Source organism: Trachurus japonicus, chromosome 17, assembly GCF_045865225.1.
Source record: "Trachurus japonicus isolate A0001 chromosome 17, Traja_1.0".
NCBI lineage: Eukaryota > Metazoa > Chordata > Actinopteri > Carangiformes > Carangidae > Trachurus > Trachurus japonicus.
This window is the reverse complement of record NC_140923.1, coordinates 718,076-731,430: the sequence shown is the minus strand read 5'-3', so window position 1 is coordinate 731,430 and position 13,355 is coordinate 718,076.

Genomic DNA, 13,355 nt, shown 5'->3' with positions numbered 1-13,355 from the left:
CAAAGACAACACAATACTCCACAACATCCACTAGAGGGAGTCACACACTGTTGAACCTCAGTGGTTCCTGATGATCCAGTCTCCACTCCTTTCAGTCATGAGACACAGTTGTGATGAGGAGCTTTAGAAATGAAGACAACTCCACATATGAGTCTCCTCCTACTGCCTGCAGAGCTGCTGCTTGGCACACAACTGTTTGATTCCAGCTGTGAACATCAGACCAAACACAACTCACAAAACCACTCAGCACTTCTTCAAAGTGAACATCCAGTGACAACATCTCAGCTCTGTGAACATGGACAGACTCACTGTGATTCTCTTCTTCTCAGCTCTCGTAGGTACGTATGTTTTAGACAAGAAAACCTCAAACACAGGGACATTTCCAAAGCTTTACACAACCAGGTTAGATATTCCTTTGAGATAAAGCTCAGTTGGACATTTCAATGATACACATGTAGAGAAGAAAGAGTCATGACTTCATCACTAATAACTGCTGACTCTATCAACAGCATCATTTGTTTCCACTGAAAATGTCTGGTGTTTCTCAAATGATGGATATGTGACCTTGGAACAGAACTCTGAATATAACATGTTGTTTCCCTCACTAGGTAACAGCTTGGAAGATGATATTACTGCCAGCAGAGCTCAAGTCTTTTCATCAGAGGGAAGCACTGTTACTCTGTCCTGTGACTACAAAGTTAAAGCTGAGAATCTCCAGTGGTATCGACAGGATCCTGGATCAGCTCCTCAGTATCTTCTCATGATCACTGATACTCAAAATCCTTCAGTGTCGAAAGCAAAATCTCTAGACCCTCGACTGACTGTTGAACTGAATGAAAACAGAAACCAGGTCCATCTGCAGATCTCCTCTGCTGCAGTGACAGACTCTGCTGTGTACTACTGTGCTCTGAGGCCCACAGTGACAGGAAACACCAAGACTCTGTACAAAAACCTTTGGAGCAAAGACAACACAATACTCCACAACATCCACTAGAGGGCCACATTATCAAGTAGGAGGTGCACTACTTCCTGACTGTGTTCAACCACTGTGTCAGTAATAAGTGGTGCTGTGAAGAGAACAAGTGTCAGAGTGAATGTTTAACATCAGCTAGTTTCTCCTGTTGATTTCAACCTTGTTGTAGAGATGGAACATTGGCTGTGGATTATTCTTGCTGCTCTTTTCTTTGGTAAGATAGAAAGCACAACATGTTTCCTCTTCAAACACCTCAATATGTTACTGAGCTCTACACTCACAGCTTTTAATGTTCATTCTACACAAAGTCAGAGCTCATCATTTCTCATGACATTTGTTAAACCTACTGATTGTTGTGCTTTAATCAATCATCTTTATTGATCCATCTCTTCCTCTGCATGTTCTGTTCTTCCCCAGAGTGTAAAGGAGAAGACAGAGTGATCCAGCCAACAGCTGCTGTCACTGCTGCTCAAGGAGACACAGTTACACTCAACTGTTCATATGAGACCAGTGCCAACACACACTATTTATTCTGGTACAAACAAGAAGAAAACGACTTCCCAAAGTACATGCTGAAATGTTTCTCTAAATCAGTAGCCAAAGCTCAAGAGTTCCAGGAAGAGAGATTTAATGCTTCAATCATCAATAAGAAATCAGTTCCTCTGCAGATCCAGAATCTTCAGGTGTCTGACTCTGCTGTGTACTACTGTGCTCTGCAGCCCACAGTGACAGGAAACACCAAGACTCAGTACAAAAACCTTTGGAGCAAAGACAACACAATACTCCACAACATCCACTAGAGGGACTCACACACTGTTGAAACAATGACTTATCAGAGACTGTGTCTGTGGACTGATGACAACAACATCACAGAAACATCAAAGACTGTTACCTGGCCCCGCCCACTTCAGTCCCCCTCAGCCAATGAGATGATGAGTGAGTCCAGAGCAGAAATGTTGGAGGAACTAAAAGCACAATCAGCTTGATGTTGAGGAGAAGGGCTGTGCAGCAGAGAGGCTGTTTAGTTTGTTCATTCTGTTTGGCTTCAACTCCTCCAAAGACATGTTGCTTTACCTCTTTTTGCTTTTATCTCACTTCATAGGTGAGTTGGACAACAAATCAGTGTCTCAGTCAAGCTGCTCCATCAACTACATGTTTGACCTCCATTTGATTCTTTCACCCTTGAAACTGCACAATAATCTGTCTTTGTCATCAAGTCCTGTACAATCTAGTTATGATGTGAGCTACAGTTGAGCTGTTTGTGTCCACAGAGTAACACTGGACACTGACATTTTCCACTGTCTTCTCCTCTCAGCCTCATGGACAATGTTAGTCTAACGGCTTCATCTTCTCTACTTTTTACAGGACTGATAGCTGGAGACTCAATCTCTCCTGAAAGACGTGAAGTCAGTGGAACAGAAGGACAACCTGTCTCACTCTCATGTCAATATGAGACAAGTAGTGAAGGGGTCCACCTTTACTGGTACAGACATGATTCTGACCTTCAGGCTCCTCAGTTTATCCTCTTTAAAGGAGCAAGATCATGGTCTAGTGAATATATTTCTGATAAACGATGTCAATCTGAAACAACCAGATCATCAACTAAACTGACCATCAACAACCTAACCCTGGCAGACTCAGCTCTCTACTACTGTGCTCTAGAAACACAGTGATACAAAGTGTAGAAGAGGCTGTACAAAAACCTGAACACAGATATCTGACTCATCTTCAAAGAGGAGGGAAGTGGTATTCAAACCACAGCTTCATATCAGATGGATTCTGCTCATTCCTGTTGTATCAGAGTCACCGTGGTTACAGCTGCTAATCAAACACTGTGGGAGGATTCACAACAACAGAGAACTGCATCATCAGCATAAATATGGAGGTTTCATTAGTGATATGGATAACAAACAGAACAGGGCCCAGTACTGAACCTTGTGGAACCCCATTTGTTATTCAGAAAAATGTAGAACGATGGTTTCCTACATTCACACACTGCTGCCTGTGAGATAGATCATCTTATTGACCTGTGTTGTCTACACATGAGCACCTGAATCAAATTCCCCCACTCATGCTGCCTTTACACTGATTCTGGGTCTGCACCATCTACTTGAACTAAACTAAACAACATTTTCTTCTTCTCAGCCGCTGTGTTTATCTAAGGAATGTGGTCTGACATTAATAACCCAGTAAACAAGTCCATCACAGTCCACATTGTTCTGGTCCTGTAGAGAAACATGAGGAGATGTGAAACCAACTGGTTGAACAATAGGAAAGGATAAAAATAAAGATCAGCAGAATGTGTATATTGTATGTGGTTGAAGAGTCTGGCGGCATTGAGTCAAAGACAAATTTCCCCCCAGGGGGACAATAAAGTATACATCTATCTATCTACTGTATCTATCTATACCTATACCTAACAGAGGCTGATCATTTAGGTGTTAAAGCTGTAAAGACATTGAGGTGCCATTTTGGTTCCTACCGTTCAGTGATATGAGAGGAGGAACAGGTTGAGGAGGAGCAACTCTGTCAAAGAGCAGAACAGAAAACAACTCCCACTGTCAGACACATCCTCAGACCAGAAGAAGCACTGTGCTGCCCTGTTTGTTGATTTTACCAAGGCTTTTGATTGTGTTGACCATGGGTTGTTGCTCAATATACTCAAAGAGATTGGTATTTCTGATCAGGCTGTTCAGTGGTTCAAGAACTATTTTACAGACAGGACCCAATGTGTCACTTTAGAGGGACACAAATCAGATTTCAGGACTATTTTTAAGGGGGTCCCTCAAGGCTCGGTTCTGACTCCTAGTTTATTTGCTGTTTTTATTAATGATACTGGGCGAAACATGAACTACGCAAAAATCCACCTCTACGCAGATGACACTTTTATCTATGCAATAGCCACACCTCTCTCTCAAGCTATGAGTGAGCTCCAGAATGCTTTTGAACATTTTTAAACATCACTGACTGAGTTAAAGTTGGTCCTTAATGCAGAAAAAAAAATAATAATTTTGACCTTCACTAGAGCTCGTTCAACTAACGTCACTCAGCTCGGAATACATACAAGGGGAGGAGAAACTATTGAAAAACTATCATCATATAAATATCTTGGCATCTGGGTGGATGATAAACTGTCATATTATGTACATGTGTCTCATTTGTTGAAAAAACTGAGGGTTCTGTTGGGATTTTATTATCGAAACGAAAACTGTTTTAATGCTGTTGCCTGGAAAAAATTAGTACAAACAACTTTCTTGAGCACCTTGGACTATGGGGACATTATTTACAGTCGTCCTCAAAATTATTCATACCCCTGGCAAATACAGGGAATTTCTTAATTTTGTCAGTCACAGATTAGTATTTGAACTCAGATTTGACATGAATACTGTCAACTGGGACTTTCTTGACCAGTTTTCTGACTATAAAATTTGACTTGCTTGAGATATTTCAGTCATTTTCATGTCAACGCAAGACTTGCTATGGCAAAGACCAGAGAGCTCAGTGAGGACACACTGAAAATGCCAAAAAGGAAGGAAAATGATACAAGAAGGTGCCAGTGTCAATGGTGCAAAGTATCATCAAGAAGTACCAAAAATTTCAAGAAGTACCAGCGATTTAACACAGCAGCCATAGGTGGTGCCATATATATAAAGACAATTTGATTTGATGTAAGACTTTGTACAAAAACCTTTGGAGCAAAGACAACACAATACTCCACAACATCCACTAGAGGGAGTCACACTCTATGGCCACTCCACAGCTCCATACATTACTGACTGATCACACAATGTGACTTTACACCACAACATTGTTGGTAGCACAGAGTCAGAGATTCAGGGAGGAGCTGAGCTGTTACTGAACTATAGAAGAGAGAGGAACTTCCATATTCAGCAGAGTTCAATACACAAACCATCAACTTCACCTTTATTCAACATGCTCACACTGAAGAGTCTGGTTTCTCTGTTTGTTGTCATTTTAACAGGTACGTTAGATTATGCATGGCACTATCATTTATAAGATTAAATAGTTTATTATGCATGGTTTAATTATTTATTTTTCCTGAACTAAGTTGTTTATTGAATCTGGTTCACCATCATTTCTCTCATCATTTAGGAGTCAGCTGTGAAGAACTGAGTCCAGTCCAAACTGAAGACTTCAGTTCAGAAGGCAGCACTGTTACTCTGTCCTACAACTATGCAAATAAAGCAGCTTCTAATGATTATTTCTTCTGGTATCGACAATATCCAGGAAAACCACCAGAGTTCCTCATCTTTCACTTGGGAACTCAAAATAAAACAGAGTCTGGACTGTCAGTTAAAGTGAGTGGTGATAAAACCAGGATGGATCTGCAGATCTCCTCTGCTGCAGTGACAGACTCTGCTGTGTACTACTGTGCTGTGAGGCCCACAGTGACAGGAAACACCAAGACTCTGTGCAAAAACACAAGCTGACACACTGACAAGCTGCTGGAAGCCTTTTTTCCACTGGTGAACTCCACTTTTTAGCTCCACTAGAGGGCCACATTATCAAGTAGGAGGTGCACTACTTCCTGACTGTGTTCAACCACTGTGTCAGTAATAAGTGGTGCTGTGAAGAGAACAAGTGTCAGAGTCAATGTTGAACATCAGCTAGTTTCTCCTGTTGATTTCAACCTTGTTGTAGAGATGGAACATTGGCTGTGGATTATTCTTGCTGCTCTTTTCTTTGGTAAGATAGAAAGCACAACATGTTTCCTCTTCAAACACCTCAACATGTTACTGAGCTCTACACTCACAGCTTTTAATCTTCATTCTACACAAAGTCAGAGCTCATCATTTCTCATGACATTTGTTAAACCTACTGATTGTTGTGCTTTAATCAATCATCTTTATTGATCCATCTCTTCCTCTGCATGTTCTGTTCTTCCCCAGAGTGTAAAGGAGAAGACAGAGTGATCCAGCCAACAGCTGCTGTCACTGCTGCTCAAGGAGACACAGTTACACTCAACTGTTCATTTGAGACCAGTGACCCAACTTACAATTTATTCTGGTACAAACAAAATGTGAATGACTTCCCCAGATATGTATTGCGACGTGGTTCATATGGAAACGACAATGCTCCAGAGTTTCAGGAAGAGAGATTTAATGCTTCGATCAACAACAAGAAATCAGTTCCTCTGCAGATCCAGAAGCTTCAGGTGTCTGACTCTGCTGTGTACTACTGTGCTCTGCAGCCCACAGTGACAGGAAACACCAAGACTCTGTACAAAAACCTTTGGAGCAAAGACAACACAATACTCCACAACATCCGCTAGAGGGAGTCACACACTGTTGAACCTCAGTGGTTACTGATGATCCAGTCTCCACTCCTTTCAGTCATGAGACACAGTTGTGATGAGGAGCTTTAGAAATGAAGACAACTCCACATATGAGTCTCCTCCTACTGCCTGCAGAGCTGCTGCTTGGCACACAACTGTTTGATTCCAGCTGTGAACATCAGACCAAACACAACTCACAAAACCACTCAGCACTTCTTCAAAGTGAACATCCAGTGACAACATCTCAGCTCTGTGAACATGGACAGACTCACTGTGATTCTCTTCTTCTCAGCTCTCGTAGGTACGTATGTTTTAGACAAGAAAACCTCAAACACAGGGACATTTCCAAAGCTTTACACAACCAGGTTAGATATTCCTTTGAGCTAAAGCTCAGTTGAACATTTCAATGATACACATGTAGAGAAGAAAGACTCATGACTTCATCACTTTAATCACTTAAATCAATCATCTTTATTGATCCATCTCTTCCTCTGTATGTTCTGTTCTTCCCCAGAGTGTAAAGGAGAAGACAGAGTGATCCAGCCAACAGCTGCTGTCACTGCTGCTCAAGGAGACACAGTTACACTCAACTGTTCATTTGAGACCAGTGGTGCAAGTCCCTATTTATTCTGGTACAAACAAGATGTGAATGGCTTTCCAAGATATGTATTGCAGTGTAATCTATATGGAAAAACTAATGCTCCAGAATTCCAGGAAGAGAGATTTAGTGCTTCGATTATCAACAAGACATCAGTTCCTCTGCAGATCCAGAAGCTTCAGGTGTCTGACTCTGCTGTGTACTACTGTGCTCTGCAGCCCACAGTGACAGGAAACACCAAGACTCTGTACAAAAACCTTTGGAGCAAAGACAACACAATACTCCACAACATCCACTAGAGGGAGTCACACACTGTTGAACCTCAGTGGTTCCTGATGATCCAGTCTAGAGAAAAAATAATCTTGTTGCTCTGTTATTTCTGGGGTTGTGTTTTCTTGTGGTGCACCACAGGGTTCATTCCTAGGTCCTCTCATTTTCATTGGACATGATCCATTTACATCTGAGACCATTCACCAGTGGTCATCCATGACCAGAACATGGCCCAGGTTGACTCCTACAGATAACTGTGCATGGACATTGACAATAAATTGTAATGGAGTGTTGAAGTTGAAAACATCTGCATCAGGGTCCAACAGTGATCACACTTTCTTTGAAAGCTGAGGGTCTTTGGGGGCGTCGGGTGGCGCCGTGGGTTGAGCTACACCCCATGTGTAGAGGCTGGAGTCCTCGCTGCAGGTGGCCCTGGTTCGAATCCCGCATTGGATTGCCCTTTCCTGCGTGTCCTTCCGATTTCCTGTCTCTCTCAACTGAACTATCTAATAAAGACATAAAAGAAGCCAAAAAAGTGAACAAGTTAATGGTCTTTGGTGTCAACCAGAAATGTTGCTCCTCTTATGGCATCTCAGTCTGGTTTAGTTATATCAGTGAAAGTCTGGATTACCCAGCAAAAACAAAGAGCCATGAAATTTGTGTTGTAATGGCACTTTCTTTCAAAGCACAACAAGAGCTGGGCTTAGGGAAACACAAGTGACATAAACACAGTAAGTGATTGTTCAGGGCCGGATCTTTTTTAAAACACAACATGGTTTAGTTACGACCATGTAAACTCAAGTCCAGACAGTCTCCAGTGTTCTGTTATCGGGTCATATGATAAAGTGGACCAAAGATACCCACTGCCTCCTGATAATGTTTCTACATAACACTACAAAACTCATGGCAGTCAGACAGCATCCAACACTCAAGCCCATTTTTAAAGAAGTATGATGTTTGAGTTCAAGACGAATTTCCCTCTGAAAAATCAAAATCAATCTCATCTTCTATCGCTGTTTACATCTTACGTCACTTTCCATCAGTTTGCTGAGAGACACCTTCCTAGGAGGAAGGTGGAGGAAGTGTAAGAGAGGAGAGAAAATAGAGATCTAAGAGGAGACGGAGAGTTTCAGGGAGGAGCTGAGCTGTTACTGAACTATAGAAGAGAGAGGAACTTCCATATTCAGCAGAGTTCAATACACAAACCATCAACTTCACCTTTATTCAACATGCTCACACTGAAGAGTCTGGTTTCTCTGTTTTTTGTCATTTTAACAGGTATGTTCGATTATGAATGCTTCAATAATTTTTAAAATTATTATTTTTTTATTGAATCTGGTTCACCATCATGTCTCTATTCCTTTAGGAGTCAGCTGTGAAGACCTGAGTCCAGTCCAGACTGAAGTCTTCAAATCAGAAGGTAGCACTGTTACTCTGTCCTACAACTATGCAAAGAAAGCATCTTCTAGTAATTATTTCTTCTGGTATCGACAATATCCAGGAAAACCACCAGAGTTCCTCATCTTTCACTTGGGAACTCAAAATAAAACAGTGTCTGGACTGTCAGTTAAAGTGAGTGGTGATAAAACCAGGATGGATCTGCAGATCTCCTCTGCTGCAGTGACAGACTCTGCTGTGTACTACTGTGCTGTGAGGCCCACAGTGACAGGAAACACCAAGACTCTGTACAAAAACCTTTGGAGCAAAGACAACACAATACTCCACAACATCCACTAGAGGGAGTCACACACTGTTGAAACAATGACTTATCAGAGACTGTGTCTGTGGACTGATGACAACAACATCACAGAAACATCAAAGACTGTTACCTGGCCCCGCCCACTTCAGTCCCCCTCAGCCAATGAGATGATGAGTGAGTCCAGAGCAGAAATGTTGGAGGAACTAAAAGCACAATCAGCTTGATGTTGAGGAGAAGGGCTGTGCAGCAGAGAGGCTGTTTAGTTTGTTCATTCTACTGCAGTGGAACAACATTGTTCATCTGCTGTCTGTTTGGCTTCAACTCCTCCAAAGACATGTTGCTTTACCTCTTTTTGCTTTTATCTCACTTCATAGGTGAGTTGGACAACAAATCAGTGTCTCAGTCAAGCTGCTCCATCAACAGCATGTTTAAGTACAACCAGCAGTTTGTAAGAAGTTATATTTCTACTGTTGAAACTAACATGAACAATGTTTATTTTGCAGCCATGGGCTACATGGACAGCATAAAGCCAAAAAGTCCTGAAGAAGTTGCTACAGAGGGCAGAAACATCAGCCTGACCTGTAAATATGAAGGTATTATCAACAATATCCAGTGGTACCGACAACACCAGAGATCCAGACCAGAGTTCCTGCTCTACATCACACCGGGAGGATTGATCCATCCACCTCTGACTAAGTTCTCAGCTCACATCAACACGGCAGAGAATCAAGTAGATCTGAAGATCATCTCTGCTGCAGTGACAGACTCTGCTGTGTACTACTGTGCTCTGAGGCCCACAGTGACAGGAAACACCAAGACTCTGTAGAAAAACCTTTGGAGCAAAGACAACACAATACTCCACAACATCCACTAGAGGGAGTCACACACTGTTGAACCTCAGTGGTTCCTGATGATCCAGTCTAGATTCTGTGCGTTGGTGGAATAATCTTGTTGCTCTGTTATTTCTGAGGTTGTGTTTTCTTGTGGTGCACCACAGGGTTCATTCCTAGGTCCTCTCACTTTCGATGGAAATGATCCATTAACATCTGAGACCATTCACCAGTGGTCATCCATGGCCAGAACATGGTCCAGGTTGACTCCTACAGATAACTGTGTGTGACAGTTGATGGTCCTGTCACTATGCCTCCAATTGATCATGTGCCCTGGCTACTTGGACACAGGGATGTCCCTTTGGTCGAATGATCAGCGTGCATGACTATTACCCAGGAGACTAAGGTTCAAACCCCGCCCGGGCCCTCCTTCATCCTGCCACATGTGCATACACATCGACAACAAATTGTAATGGAGTGTTCAAATTGAAAACGTCTGTATCAGAGTCCAACAGTGATCACACACAATACGGTACAGAGGTGTCATACTATGGAATACATATTCCCACTTAGCAAAAACATGCTCATCTGTACAAGGTTATAAAGGATGTCTGAAACACCATTTAATTTTTGTTTTGTAAATGGAACTGCTCTCACATAAGTAATGGATGTACTGACACATATTTTATCTGCTTGTGTAATCTCCTTGAAATTATTTCTTGTTTGTTTCATTTGGTTTGTTCTTTAGTCGTTGTTTTTTGTTTGTTTCTTAATTTTTAAATTGTACTCCTTATTGTTATTCATACATTTGATCTTTTTTTGTGTAATTTCTTTGTAAATTTTCATTTTTTTTTCTATCATCTAAATATTTTTGATTGCTCATTTGTATATTTTGTTTTCTTTAGTATGATATTATATTTCATTGTTAACTATATGTGGAGGCACCTGATAAGTTCTTTGAGTTTTTGCCTCTTCCTGCACTTTAAATTGTAAAATTGTTACATTTACTTGTGTAATTTTTAACTGTGCAAATAAATCAAATCAATCAATCAAATACACAGACAAGAAAACAGATTATAACACAGAATGTGACATGGAAATGTTAACAAGAACTGATGGAGGAAGCTTCTGGTGGGAGGAAAGGCAGGAAGAGCAGGCCAGCTTCATGGGAGGACTGGATGGCAGACTGGTCCATGGGAAGGGAGGGCAGGCCGGTCTAACAGCAGGGGAAAGGGGAGGAGGGGGGCGATGCAGGCGGCGGCTGGTGCAGAGAGATGGAGCTCCGGTGGATCTGTGGAAAGACAGAGAAAGTGAGACTCCAAGGCCAAACTACAAAGTGAGACAGATATTCAAGATGTCAAAATGTGCTTAGAGGAGAGGAGAGGAGAGGAGAGGGCTCCATATAACCAGATGTGTTCCCCAGCAGTCTAAGCCTATAGCAGCATAGCTATGAAATGGTTCAGAGCTACCTGAACCAGCCCTAACTAAAAGCACAACAGTCCCACAGTGTGTTGAGTGTAACGCTGTCAGTAGAGGGAAGAAGACAGGGCTGTGATCAGGCTCCTCCTTCTAATCCGCCACCTTAGTGTTGATGAAGACTCAACAGACAGAGCACAGCTGCTTCATCCTGGCTGGAGCTCACAGTGACTCAACACTGCAGACATGACGCCTCTGTTCATCTCAGTGCTGCTGGCTGCTGTGTGCCTTGGTATGAACACCACTGTTTCTGTGCTACCACTCCAACACTGACATGATTCTCTAACAGCTCACTGACACTGTCTGTTGGTGTTTTACAGAATCCAGAGCACAGAAAGACAACGTGCTGCAGCCAGAAGGAGACGTGACTGCTGCAGAAGGAGAAGCAGTAACACTTGACTGTCAATATAACAGCAGTTCAACAGCTAGTACGTATCTCTACTGGTACAAACAGGATGGAAACCAGAACCCAGTCATGATCCTGAGCCGCTTTAAACTGGATGAAGGAAACACAGCAGACGACTTCAGAGAGAGGTTTTCATCAACTCTGAATTCCTCCTCAAGATCAGTTCCTCTGAAGATCCAGAAGTTTCAGGTGTCTGACTCTGCTGTGTACTACTGTGCTCTGCAGCCCACAGTGACAGGAAACACCAAGACTCTGTACAAAAACCTTTGGAGCAAAGACAACACAATACTCCACAACATCCACTAGAGGGCCACATTGTCAAGTAGGAGGTGCACTACTTCCTGACTGTGTTCAACCACTGTGTCAGTAATAAGTGGTGCTGTGAAGAGAACAAGTGTCAGAGTGAATGTTGAACATCAGCTAGTTTCTCCTGTTGATTTCAACCTTGTTGTAGAGATGGAACATTGGCTGTGGATTATTCTTGCTGCTCTTTTCTTTGGTAAGATAGAAAGCACAACATGTTTCCTCTTCAAACACCTCAACATGTTACTGAGCTCTACACTCACAGCTTTTAATGTTCATTCTACACAAAGTCAGAGCTCATCATTTCTGATGACATTTGTTAAACCTACTGATCGTTGTGCTTTAATCAATCATCTTTATTAATCCATCTCTTCCTCTGCATGTTCTGTTCTTCCCCAGAGTGTAAAGGAGAAGACAGAGTGATCCAGCCAACAGCTGCTGTCACTGCTGCTCAAGGAGACACAGTTACACTCAACTGTTCATTTGAGACCAGTCGCACAGGTCCCAATTTGTTCTGGTACAAACAAAAAGAAAGTGACTTTCCAAAGTACATACTGAAATGTTTCTCAAAGTCAGTAGAAAAAGCTCCAGAGTTCCAGGAAGAGAGATTTAATGCTTTGATCATTGGGAAATCAGTTCCTCTGCAGATCCAGAAGCTTCAGGTGACAGACTCTGCTGTGTACTACTGTGCTCTGCAGCCCACAGTGACAGGAAACACCAAGACTCTGTACAAAAACCTTTGGAGCAAAGACAACACAATACTCCACAACATCCACTAGAGGGAGTCACACACTGTTGAAACAATGACTTATCAGAGACTGTGTCTGTGGACTGATGACAACAACATCACAGAAACATCAAAGACTGTTGCCTGGCCCCGCCCACTTCAGTCCCCCTCAGCCAATGAGATGATGAGTGAGTCCAGAGCAGAAATGTTGGAGGAACTAAAAGCACAATCAGCTTGATGTTGAGGAGAAGGGCTGTGCAGCAGAGAGGCTGTTTAGTTTGTTCATTCTACTGCAGTGGAACAACATTGTTCATCTGCTGTCTGTTTGGCTTCAACTCCTCCAAAGACATGTTGCTTTACCTCTTTTTGCTTTTATCTCACTTCATAGGTGAGTTGGACAACAAATCAGTGTCTCAGTCAAGCTGCTCCATCAACTACATGTTTGACCTCCATTTGATTCTTTCACACTTGAAACTGCACAATAATCTGTCTTTGTCATCAAGTCCTGTACAATCTAGTTATGATGTGAGCTACAGTTGAGCTGTTTGTGTCTACAGAGTAACACTGGACACTGACATTTTCCACTGTCTTCTCCTCTCAGCCTCATGGACAATGTTAGTCTAACGGCTTCATCTTCTCTACTTTTTACAGGACTGATAGCTGGAGACTCAATCTCTCCTGAAAGACGTGAAGTCAGTGGAACAGAAGGACAACCTGTCTCACTCTCATGTCGATATGAAACAACTTACACGCATCCTGTCCTTTACTGGTACAGAC